This window comes from Rhopalosiphum padi, chromosome 1 (assembly GCF_020882245.1).
Source record: "Rhopalosiphum padi isolate XX-2018 chromosome 1, ASM2088224v1, whole genome shotgun sequence".
Classification (NCBI taxonomy): domain Eukaryota; kingdom Metazoa; phylum Arthropoda; class Insecta; order Hemiptera; family Aphididae; genus Rhopalosiphum; species Rhopalosiphum padi.
Window position 1 is genome coordinate 18095702 of NC_083597.1, and position 13511 is coordinate 18109212.

The 13511-nt window shown below is 25.2% G+C and overlaps 1 long non-coding RNA gene across 1 annotated transcript; it reads left to right on the plus strand.

The window, feature by feature from the left end:
• Positions 1 to 985: 985 nt before the first annotated feature.
• On the plus strand, positions 986 to 3643 carry LOC132932072 (uncharacterized). The gene is made up of 4 exons (XR_009662808.1): positions 986 to 1081; positions 1179 to 1210; positions 1321 to 1486; positions 1565 to 3643. It is a non-coding gene; the product is annotated as an uncharacterized LOC132932072 (long non-coding RNA).
• Positions 3644 to 13511: the final 9868 nt, after the last annotated feature.

Consider the following 13511-nt stretch of genomic DNA (forward strand, 5'->3'; position numbering starts at 1 on the left):
ATTGACTCAAAGTTTATAATAATAATATAATATGGAACAAATAAATATTATTATAATAAAATAATATATTAAATTCAATGTTTTTGCGTATAATATTAAACTACCATAATAATAATAGTTAATTAGTCACTTCAATATATCAGTATCCAAAAACATATTATGAAAAATACTTAGTGAAGGCTGACAGGCGTACACTAGTCGCTTCCCGAGATCGAAACGGTTAATAATTATTAATTTTTGTACTAATTGCCTCCTGACTATATACGAGTTGCTGGCTTGCCGCCCGACAGCGACGTACCTTAAATTTTATAGTAAACGAAAAGGTTTTAGTATTAGTATTTAGTTGCTTCCCAATGGGTATAGGCAATAAATGATAAATTGGTTCCAAACATTTTAAAACATCATGACTTGTTATACGTTATACGTTTCGAAAACGTTATTTATTATGACAATTAAATGTATAATATTGTGAAAATTATAACATAATAAATTATAAATTAACCATAATATATTAATATTATAATATAATATTTAAAATTGCTTATATATATACAATATACACACATATATATATATAAATATATTATTTTTGTAAACATTGGTATTTATTATTTGTGTAGTTTTATAAATATATACTTAATAATGTTATTTTTTTTTAATAATTCTAAATACGAGTATCTAAAAAATGCGTTTACTAATATAATTGTTATTAATGATTTTAGTATGAAGTTAATCTTATATCTATTATTTATATAATAACATTTATAATATTTATAATTTTTATAATACATATTATGTTTGCTTATTCATCTATTTAAGTGGTATATTATATTGAAGTTGAACCACTACTGAATTTTATACGGGAGGCAACTATAGAGTATATCAAACTTTTTTTTATGATACGGATTGGGAGGGAGGCAATTCGCATATTTTAGGACCAATTAGTATGGCTTATAAACTGTCTCCGTGCAGAATAGTTGTTTGTATACGGCGATATAGGTACTCGTATCATTCAATTCAAATTTAACACATCCATCACAGTGAACCACCAGAGACCAGACTCCAACTATACAGCAGAATGGTATCCACTTTTTTATCATACATTTTTATTTTATTTTTTTTTTAATACGTAAAGTATGCTAATTTTATTTTCATTTTTATTTCTGTCACTTATTTAGTCTAAATATTGGATATTTAAAAAAAAGTATAGGTATGTATAAAGATTTGAAGTTAACTTCTTACTTGTATATTCTTATAAGATTTTTTTTGCCACTTTGTTTTATATATATATTACAATTTATAACCTATTATTTTATTTAGATATCCTCATTGGCATAGTACGAAATCTCACGTAGTCAACGATAAAAATTTAATAACACGCAGAACCACAATACATGCTGCATAGATTTTTATTATTATCACGGTGGACATCACACGTGTTCAAAGAACAGTCAACAATAACACTATTATTATTATACCACAGTAGGTCTGTACACAAAATAGTACATTATATATTGTAAAGGCATCGTGAGTGTCTATTATTATTACTGTTGTTGTTATATAGAATACTCAGATACTCTATGTCTGTATAATATAATATTGTGCGCACCAATGAAATCTGCACTCGAAAACATAAAAGCAATCGGACACAAGTGCGGATTCGTTTGAAATCGTCGTCGATCCGTTAAACAGACCCGGTACCATTTCAACCAGAAAACGGGACGATTTTTTACACCCTCAATAAGAAAATTATCGCGAAATCTTCAGGAAGTTGCCCATTTCAGTTTTAGATGGACAAAATCATTATTAATGCCTGGACTCATATTTAAAACGTATATTTTTAAATATTTCGCTTGTAAAAATAATTCTACTGAAAAATTGCTACGTTTAATAATAATTATAATGCTAATATACATATACATGTACCTATATACATTATACAGTGCCCTGTAAGGATTTACCCATTACGATATCTTTTGAAATAATATAGATATCATAATTCTGTTTTTTATAAGACTCACAGGGACAAGAACTACAAGTATTTCATATTTTAATTTCATTTCATTTTTTGGTAAAAAGTTTAAAAAACATTTTTTTATTTAATTATTTTCAAAAAAATAGAATTTATTTTTCTGAAAAATTTGACTTCAACATTTTATTTTCATTCGGATCGTGATTTTTAAAATTTTTTTTAGTTTTAAGAATACTTTTGTATACTCCGCGGGCATGATCCCGCGGGCCACATGTTTTTGATAACACTGGCACTTATATACACGGTATTAAATATAGTTTACAATTTTTCTGAAAACTAGAAAAAAAATATTAAAATCATGAGATTAATGAAAATAAAATATTAATACGTTTTAGAAAAATAAACTCTACAAAATGGCTATCTTCGATTTTTTTTTTAAATAATTAAATAATAAATTATTTTTTTAAACTTTTACCGAAACATTAAATTCAATTCAAATATGAAATACTTGTAATACTTGTCCCTGTGAGTTTTAGAAAATAGAATTATGATATCCTCATTATTTCAGGAGATATCGCAATGGGTAAATCCTCTCGGGACATTGTTTATAATAATATATTATACTTCCATATATTTTGAACATTTCTAAGAAAATATAAATCCAGTAGTCAGTATAGTTATAAGCTGAATTTAAATTAAGTTGAAATTTATACTAGGTAGTAGGTACATTTATATTTTACAACAATAACACAATAGTAGGCATTATTATTTTCTTATAGGACTATTTTTTTTAATTTGCCGTTATATAACCATGATACTCTAATAATGTATTAAAATAATAAATGGATAAACGAGTGAATGGTATTGAGTAATAACTGTATCGCGACAAATAGTCGCTATTTAATATATTTATATACTATTTTATTATTTTAATAGATTCGTGGTATTATATGATATATCCAAAAATAATCACTGTTAACCATTTATTTTTCCAACTCTTCTGATTTCATATATGTGCATTTTATTTAGTGTTATTATGTAACGTATTTCGATCACTTTTCTTTCACTGTATATGGTTCGTGAATCCTAATTGACAATTGCTGACGTTTTATTTTTTTCTCTCTCACTAGTTCTTTATCACTCGCCTGAAGCGGAACACATTTTAACAGCCAACATAGATTTTTATTGTTTTATAATTTTTTTGTAAATCTCAGAAGCAAAAATGTATACCATGTAGACTCGCCCGATCCTTTTTCCTGTGATGGTGTCCGCTTGTTAGTAATGTTGAGATGGCCGATATTAAATAAATATAAAAATACCGGCATTAAACAAAATACAATCGTCATAAATAATGAGGTATTCATTTTTATTTTGCTATATTAATAAAGGCCGATATTTTATTTTTATTTCCTGAAATCCATCATGTTATTATTATATTATTATGTACTTAATAATACTCATATCAGTCATATCACAACGAGACGTGTCTATCAGGGATAACAAGTGCGTATGACACGGCTACGTGTTTCAGCTTTATTATTATTATTATCGTATATGAACATCTCATTGTGTCATTCCGACATCGTATTAATATTAACATTATTATTATTGTTATCATATTACCATTATATTGTAGCTGATAAATGATTGAGTAATAAAAACATAATATTATCATTTGTTTTTTTTATCACTCCTTATTAACTATTATAATATATTTTATTTTTCATAATATACTCATTTTTTATCGTACGCCCAATAAAAAATAAGACATTCCCTATAACTCCGTCGCTCACAGGTTGGGCCTAAGGTAGTGACCCCAGCTTTTGAAATGGCCAGACGTTCAACCCGGAAATAAGTGTAACGTTGCGAACGGTAAGTTAAATATTTGTTTTGCTTTAAATATCTGTGTGTACGAAAATGAGTTGGGTCCTAGATACTGAAGAGTGTGGACACTTAAAAGGCTGCAGGTACTAATATTTACTAGTTAGCTCCCGAATATTTTTGATAAGTACCTAATACAAGTAATACAACAGGTTGTCGTATTATTTGTGAAAGATCGATTTAGCGCAAAACAATTATTAAACGAAATTTTAAAGCATATATATTTGACGAATATAATATTAATAGATATCATTATCAAATACCAATACTTATAAAAGTGTGACATTATAATCTCCCAATGTCATCACGTTAATATGTCTTTATTGCTGTTTAATGTTTATAGGTAGGTATTATTAAATGTTTATCGAGGACATCTTAATTAAATATACAAATACACAATATCTGATGTATTTAAGCATCTACAATCTGAGACTCAAATAGTGTATTACAAAAAAAAAAAAAAAATCAGGACCAACTAGATTAGTGCTTACCTAAAATTGTTCAGTTCAAGATCTAACTCGTAAATGTATCATCTGACACAAAGAATGTTTTGAAGTATACAAGACGTATGCTACGAGATAATCACATAAAAGTTTAAAATTTAAAAATCTTAGTTTAATTATTGTTTAAATCTATATTGATAGTTGGAACACATTTTATATCAATGTACATAAAACTCAAAATAATATGACATTTTGATTTTATTTAATATAATATATTATCTTTAAATAAATTCATATGAATTACCTGCTCCATTACCTGATAATAAAAATATAAAAATATGTTTATAATTTAATTGATAATAGTTATTTTTTACTTGCATAGTATTCTTCAATTATTACCATATAGCTGGAAATAACCAATTTGTGACACATTTGTGACGTTTCAATTCTAATAAAACACAATACCGTGACATTCTTCTTCGTACCTAATCAAAATGTCTTGATAATCTCGAGGAACATGAAAAACGAATATATCTAAATACACAAATCGAGCAACACAAATCTGATTGGCTTAACATATTGTAGTAAATTAAAATAAACAAATACAAAATTATATATTATAATGAAAAAATTAACAATGGGCAAGAATTAATAACTGGTGTAATGGTTAATGGAAGCCTTACTTCTATAATGCAAAAATTTAAATGTATATTCACATTGGGTGATGAAGCAATTGAGTGAATCACGTTAAACATTATATTAATTATTATTAGCTATATTATAATTTATACTTTAATGTTCAGGGGTCTCTGAACATGGTCATTTATAAACATATAAAACCATTAAAACTTAATAATTTATACTCTTAAGCATACTGTATATGTATTTATTTTCGAAACATTTAAATTGTAAACCAAAAAATTAAGCGAAATTCGTTTAATTTTATATAATTAATGTCTACAACGTTTAAATACATTATAATGTGACTAACTTTATAGTATATTATATTTTTATGATTTTTGATGCTTTCCCAGATTTTTTTCTCAACAACATTGACGTACATTTTTTAAACCGAAATTGTATGTATGTCCGAATTTCTGACCATGATGAATACAATCATGTTAACCATAATAGTAACATTATTATTTCATACATTATTATTTCATAAAGATGTGCAAATATTTCAAAACTCCCATAGATTTATCAACGTAATGATTACAAATGATTGGCATTAATATAAGTTACGCATACCATATTTATACTCGCATGTATAAATGGTCATAATATGTATAATTTATAATAATGTAATACTGTAAACGCGTTTCGATATCAAAAATTCACATGGTCTTAATTTTATAATAATATATTGTTTAAAAATAATTAACAATAGGTACGTGTAGATTTTAGTTATTAAAAAACTAGAAACTATTACACTATTGATCATAAATACCTAATAGTCCAGTGCTCGAATTGGCGGTATTTTGTATAGGTACGTTATTATTATTATTACATTTATTATCTTATAAATACAGTATAATATATTATAGTTATTAGTTATTGTTCAATACGAAATCAAGGTGATTATTCCGATGTCTGCATACATTCTTCATCGTTCTCGTTACTGTAATTTTATAATATTATAATTATGTCACCAGTGCAGCTGTATAATAATATGATGGAGACGTATAGCATCTCCACTAATTGGTTCACCGTATACGACAAGAATGATTAAATACATAACGCAAAATTAATTATTGTGTATACTGTATATTTTACGACAACATATATTGTTTATGAAAATAACTTAATTTACTAGTAATTATCGATAATCACTTCGCAAAACTAAAAATGATTGTTATTTTTTTATTGCAATGTTTAAAGAATTCATAAATATAAAAGTGAATATGATCAAAAATATCCAAATCATTTTGCATAAAATCTATGATCTATGAAGTTATCAACATTTTAATTCCTATAAAAAACATGTTAATTATAATCTAAATATTTTAAAATTAACATGTTATCATAAATTGTATATGTTATAATAGTTATAACACTTTATTTTATCTTTTTTTTCTATGTAAATAATTAATTAAAATTTATATAGTCAATATTGTCATTTTCAACTGAATTATTCTTTTTAATTTATATTTTTATGATTTATATTTTATAGTCATCATTTATGGTATTATTATATTATACTATTATAGTATTATACCACGTGAACTAAGATGCATTTATATATTGAATTAAATAACTAAAATTACGAGTTTTAACTCTTGTTTCTTCCACAAGCTAAGTCTATTGGAGATAAATCATTTCACTTGTATTATCAAAATTTAAGTCGTAATGTTTTTGAAAAAAATAAATATTAATTAAAAAAATATAAAAAATTGGAAAATGTTGTTATTTAAATTTCTATATCTTATTTTATATTTAAGCCTTGATCGGTGAACTTTATACTTCTCGAAAATGTCTAATATTACATAAATTATAGGAATTTAACTTGGGGTAATTTGTGCCAGTACCTATTAAACGTGCATATTACTCGTCATTATATGTATTAAAATCTATCTTATTTCTGGGCTTTTTATAAAATAAATTTATTTAGTTTATATTTATCTAATTATAACTCCATTGTTATTATTCTATTTTTATCAATAATCGGTCATATTATTATTACGTAGAACTTACCTACAGTTAAACTTTTATCCATATGCAACTTTTGTAAATTATATTCATCTCATTCTATCGCTGTACAGTTTAAAACATGATACGTATAAAAGAACCTTTAAATATGAATGCAATTGAAATAAAAAGTAAAATATGTTATACTGTACTAACAGATTAGAAAAAAAATAATGACAATAAGTCGTTCTTAACACATAATGGTTCTATAACCTGAAAACAATAGTGATATTAGATAATGAATAGCTGTAATGTTTATTAATTTAAACATTACTTTATTTTTGTATTATAATAAAATTGTAATTTTATTATTTTATTTATTTTAGTTGATCAACGTCAAGAAATATTATGATGAAAAGATTAAATTGGTTAAATATTTTAGAAAAAAAGAGCAAAATAATGATAACTTTATCCAATAAAAAATTTTATTTGCTTGAAGTTGATACAATAATTATACATGTTTCTATACCCATTGTTGACTAACTCGTAAATTACCACAACATTTATTGGGTATTATCTTTAATATCGTTTATATAATATAAATGTATTATGCAATTTAAATATATTTCTATATATTTGTTTTATAATATATTTTAAATTCTAAATTACTAAATTGTTAATTTTTAGGAACTAGAAATGATTTTCTTAAACATATAAATACATTAGATTACTAGATTTTCGTGAAGAAAATTTGCTTAGTTGCATATCGTACCTACTGAATAGTTAAATCAGCAAAAGAAAACGCGATGATAATTAGAGAAGTACTACCATGCTGTCACTGTAGAATGAAATGCAAAACCTACAGTAAGTGCACCTGTCGAGCAGCTTGAAAAATATGTAATTCTAAATATCACGGATCTCTTGTGGAAATAGGTAATTATTTGTACACGTTTTTTAAATATTGCAAATATTTAATGATTATTAAAAATTAACAATAACTTTAAAAAATGTTTTTCTTATTCATGATATTGAAATGCGAGTTACTTCCTCTTTAAGGCCGGTGTGCTGGTGGCTTCCAGGTTCGAAGTCAGCTTAGGGTGCTTTGCTAGCCGATATTGTTGGCTTATAAGCTGTCTAGTCTTCTTCTTACCCTTCAGTTGTTGGAATAGGAAGTTCCTCCACAGCTGCTTATCCGTCCTCTTCTCCTCCACCGTCGAACCAAGCTCTGGAAATCTACTAAAATTTTTACTTTTGATCCTCCAAAGTACCAGCTAGATTCGTTTTCTTTTTCAAAGAAGGGCTGAAGTTAAAAATCAAAGTACTATTACTACTCCAAAACGTGATGACAGACACACAAAAAGACACACATCATTGTAAAATCAATACATTCATCACTCCGTTCAGTATATAAAATATATTTTATTATTATCAATGAAATAAATAATAATAATGATAATAATACATTTAGTCAATTAAAATGGTGGATTAATTTATTATATTGATTTTTATTAGGTATGATATAAAACGTTGAATTTAAGATGATCATCATTCATCACTTATCAATAATAATTTGAATTAGCGCTTATCCATCGAATAACATTGTACTACTAAGTACTACCTATAATTAATTATTCGTTACAAAATGTATTAACGTTAATTATCAGAAAATAACGTTAATTTTAGTTTAACGTATTTAACTGTAACATGTATATTACACACATAATAAAATCATAATTTTATGTAAGATACGTATTATATCTCAAGCAGTTTTCGCATTTAATTTAAAGTGCTTTCTAAATTCTTGTGAAAATCTTAAATCTATATTTCTATCGCAGTATGTACATTACCTACTTGGTTATTTAAATTACTACACATATTGTTATAGTTAAATCTATGTTATTTGTATGTAACCATCATATAATTTAATAACGTTTTAACATATTATATAGATTTATTACATTAATGATTAATGTTTTCTGATTTTTTCGTTTTAGTAATTTTTGTTTTTAGGTTTAAAATTAAATTAAATTTATATTATTCTAACTGACAGAAACGATGCTAACTGTTACTATAGAAAGAAAGAACTTATGATTTAAGTGTCCTCGCCCACTTCAATGTCACCCTCTGGGCATTACGAATCCCAATAGTTTCTTAAGTAGGTGGCGAGAACAGCTATTGCCCTTTATATTCGTGAATTTGGGATATTATGGGACCTAATGCTATTACAGTAGTATTTAGCGAACTTGTTTGGAAATTTTCGAAGGATTCGATAACCACTATAAAAGTATAATGTATTTAATTTAATTTAAAAAAAAAGTCTTATGATTGTTTATTAATCATTAATTTAGTAAACAGTATCTTTGTGTTCTATGTTAGATTTTTCAATCTCCCACTTATTATTAATTCCATTTTCGTAAAACATATAATCATTAAATAACATTAATAACGATAACGATAAATGATAAAACTAAATTAGCGGACAACAAGTAGTAAGAAACATGAACTTATTATTAACTGCACACATGTGACAAGTGCACAAACATAATTTAAACGAAATCATGAACAACTTAACAAATATTTATTATTTTTTAACTTAGATAGGTAGGTACGCAATTATATGCTTGACGACACGCAATACAACTTTTAACCTACATAATTAAATATTTAAAAAACTAACCGAATTTATCGATTGTAAACTTTGAGTAAAAAATTTTAAGTAACTATTCCATAAACTGTTCAACAAAGTCAAAATTATTTTTTTTTTATATATAACATGTAACCCACACAATTGTACTAAATTAGTAAAAATATACTAACGATACATTTGAAAGGGATCAATCGAATCCGAATAAAAAGTTTACAAAAATTCGAACAATATCAGCTCCATTTCAAAATTTTACGAAAAATCTGCATCGGCTCTGAAGTCAGTCGCTCAGTTTTCAAACATATGCACGCAAACGTCATTTTATTTTACTCAACGAAATTGATATGACGAAAACATTAATATTATTTTTATCGTAGATGTTTAATATTGTATTTTAATGTTTATTTTACTGTTAAATGAAATAACATTGATTAAATATAATCAATCAACAGTTACCTAATATTTTATTGATAGGATTTTTGAACACTATTTTACTGTTAAATGTTTATATTATTATAGTGATTTTAAAATGATACATTAACAAACAACCACTCAGATCACTCAGAGTTACTATAATTTGGTGAATCACGGACTATATACGTATTTTATACGGAGCGGAATACAGGGGCAGTGCCTTAACCCTTAACTACACGCGCTGGTGTATTTTGTACACCAATATTTTTGTTTATCTTGTTCTATTTTAGTTTTTATTTGTTTTCAGTTATTTTCCTAATCTAACCTTTTCTTATCTAATATGTAATAGTTATTAATCCATTTCAGTCGTCATTTGATGTTTGTAGCCGCACAAACAAGCTCCGTATAAAATATTTTTGTATCGGTGAACGAAATACACCGCGCGAGTAAGATATTTTTGCTTTTATCAATAATAATATAGTAATAACAAAATTTTATTTTATTAATTTTTTTTTTATAATTAAATTTTAAACAATATTAAGTAGTATTTTGTTCTTTTATTAGTAAATAAAGTCAAGTATATATGCAATACGACATTGATTTCTGCGTAAAACAAATTGGTGTATAAAATACACCGCGCGTGCAATTATTGAAAAAAAAATGGCGCGTGTAGCTAAGGGTTAAGCTTATATTATTGTTACGAAACCTCGCAAAATTCCGTTGAGTGAAACAAAAAAATAAATAAAAATTTCCTGTATAGTGTGATAGTTCACCGGTGGTCATCATGAATCTAACACGTGTTTTTGACAGTGGAAGTTATCGTTCTTCCGAGGCCGAACAACATGTTATATAATAATATTATTCGTCACCGTATAGTATTTTTTATAACATCGAGACTATAATTCGTAAGAATTGTTATAAATCGCCTTAAGCACTAGCAGAACGGTTATTATCATCGTATACCTATATGAAATGTGTTTTTAAGCAGTTATAATATTTTATATAAAAACCTTTGGATCGCATAACAGTGTCCTTATCTGCACTTCTGACAAATTTATCATAATTTTAATGTAAAAAAAAAAAAATGTGAATTCATTTGTACATGTTTTGCTAATGCACTAGGAAATATAGCTATGTATAATAATAAATTATATCATGATATTCCACCGAAAGATGTGCCTGTGTTTAATTCAGTAATAATTGTTGAGACTGCAGCAGACGCGCGTAATAATTAAGGGTTTGAGCATTCAGCTATTACGGTTCCTTGTGATGCACAATAATAAGTAATAACTATATACGTTAAGTCGTTAATCTATCTTCAAAAAAAGTATTAGTAAAATACCATAATATGCTACTAGATATGTTCCCTGAGAAGGAAAGTTTAAGAATCATATATAGATACATTTTTGAATATAAACCATAAACCATAATAATTCTTGATCATGAGAAGGTTTTAAATAAATGGCTGCTAATAATGATTTGTATTCAATCACTATGGTAACAGATCTCAATAAATAGCGTTACGTGGAATCAGTTACGCGTAATAGTCAGAAAAAAAAGTCGTATTCGTCCCAAAAACATATTTACGATGAGTAAGATAAAAATAAAATATAACAGCGGTGGTTATATATTATGATGGTCGGTAGTTACACCATAGAATACATGAGTTAAACGACAAAACAGAACTTAATACTATTTTTTTAATATACTATTTGTATTGTACATTTATTTTGCATTATTATACATTTATAATATACTCAGCTTCGTATGTGATATGTTTTCACGAGTACACCTACGATACTATTTTTTTTTTTTAAACTTATAGTCTGAATAAAATTGTATTTTATTATTTTAAGTGGTTAATGTTAAGAATCTGTATTTATATAACCTATATTATAGTGTATATTGTGTATATACCTAAGAATTTACCTATTATCTTTAATATGGCAATTATTTATAATAGGAAGTGGAAAAAAAAAATTATTTAATGTTTAAGAATCTGAGTGAACATGAATCTTGATTTTACAATGATGTTTATTTAAGTTTTTCTTTTTATATCTTTGTATTCAATAAGTAATTGATAAAATGCTTCGATTTTTCAATCTAATTGACGATGATTTTGAAAAGAAAATTGGATTTAATTTGTACTTTAAAAAGATAAAAATTAAAAATCCCTATTACTTTTTTTGTAATTGCGAAAAACAGACAATGAAAAAAGGAAAAATGAGAATTTTCACGTTAAACTAATAATTATGTTATATGAACTATCTCGCTATTTTGACAGTTTTTGAGATAATTATTATTTATAGATATGTAAAATATTTTCAGTTTTATTTAGTATAATATTAAAAAATTACATAGGCTTATTTTTTTTTATATGTAAATAAAGTTAAAATGTTGACGATATTCATTAAAATTAGAAAAAAGTTAAAAGTATATTATTATTGAAAATTCATTTTTTTTATCTAAGTCTTGAACATTTAATACATGATTCACTGGAAGTAGTTCATACTAAAACTATAAATTCTAAAAAAATATAAAGACAATTATTTTTTATAGACATTCACATTTTAAGTTTAAATTATAACGAAATTGATTATTTGAAAGATATTAATTATTTTGTTATGATTTAAAAACATTATTCGTGCAATTTAAAACTTTTATGTATATTATATTATTATGAATTTTAGTATACGCAACGATATTATTGATTCATTTACTTATACTATGAACTTATTTTTACTATTTTATGGTATTTACAGAAAGATGCATTTAAGTTGATATAATATGGTATAAATATATATTATTATAATAATTTAATTTGAATAACATAATATAATTTATAAATGCAATATTTTCATAAAAAATTATACCAACGTACTCTAATATTAAAAGTGAAATAAATTACTTTAATATAGATATATCAAAAAAAACATATCATTATAGTCTGACAAACCGTCTCCTCCGCTTAGAAGCGTTATTCGTAGACATTGATATATTATTGTATTCGAATTTAACATACCCATAATAGTGACTCACCCAACACCTAATTCACAGCAGAACGATGCCGACTTGCCTACCTTTTTTTATTTATTTTTATTAAATTATTGTTTTTTGCTAGACGTTTTCCGTTCTAAATATTATTTCCATGTTTTATTCTATTTATACTTAAGGTTATTACACAACAAGCATATGTGTTAGTTTTTATATTAGTATTTAATAAATACTAAAATACTACACTACTATAAGTTTATTTGACTTACTTATAAAATGTTATCTGCGTAAACGAAGTTTTTATTCGCTATATAATAATTAATAATCGAAGCATTTAAAATTATAATAAATCTCGTTATTGTGTTAGTGATGGTCGATGGTCAATATAATTATTAAACTCATTGGGGTGAAATACCTGGATATGATTTCCTAAATTTTCTATAAAAAGTATAATTTGAATATTTGGACAATCTAATATTTAATAAGTACATAGATTTTTGAAAAACCATAAACAATATATATAAATATATGTATT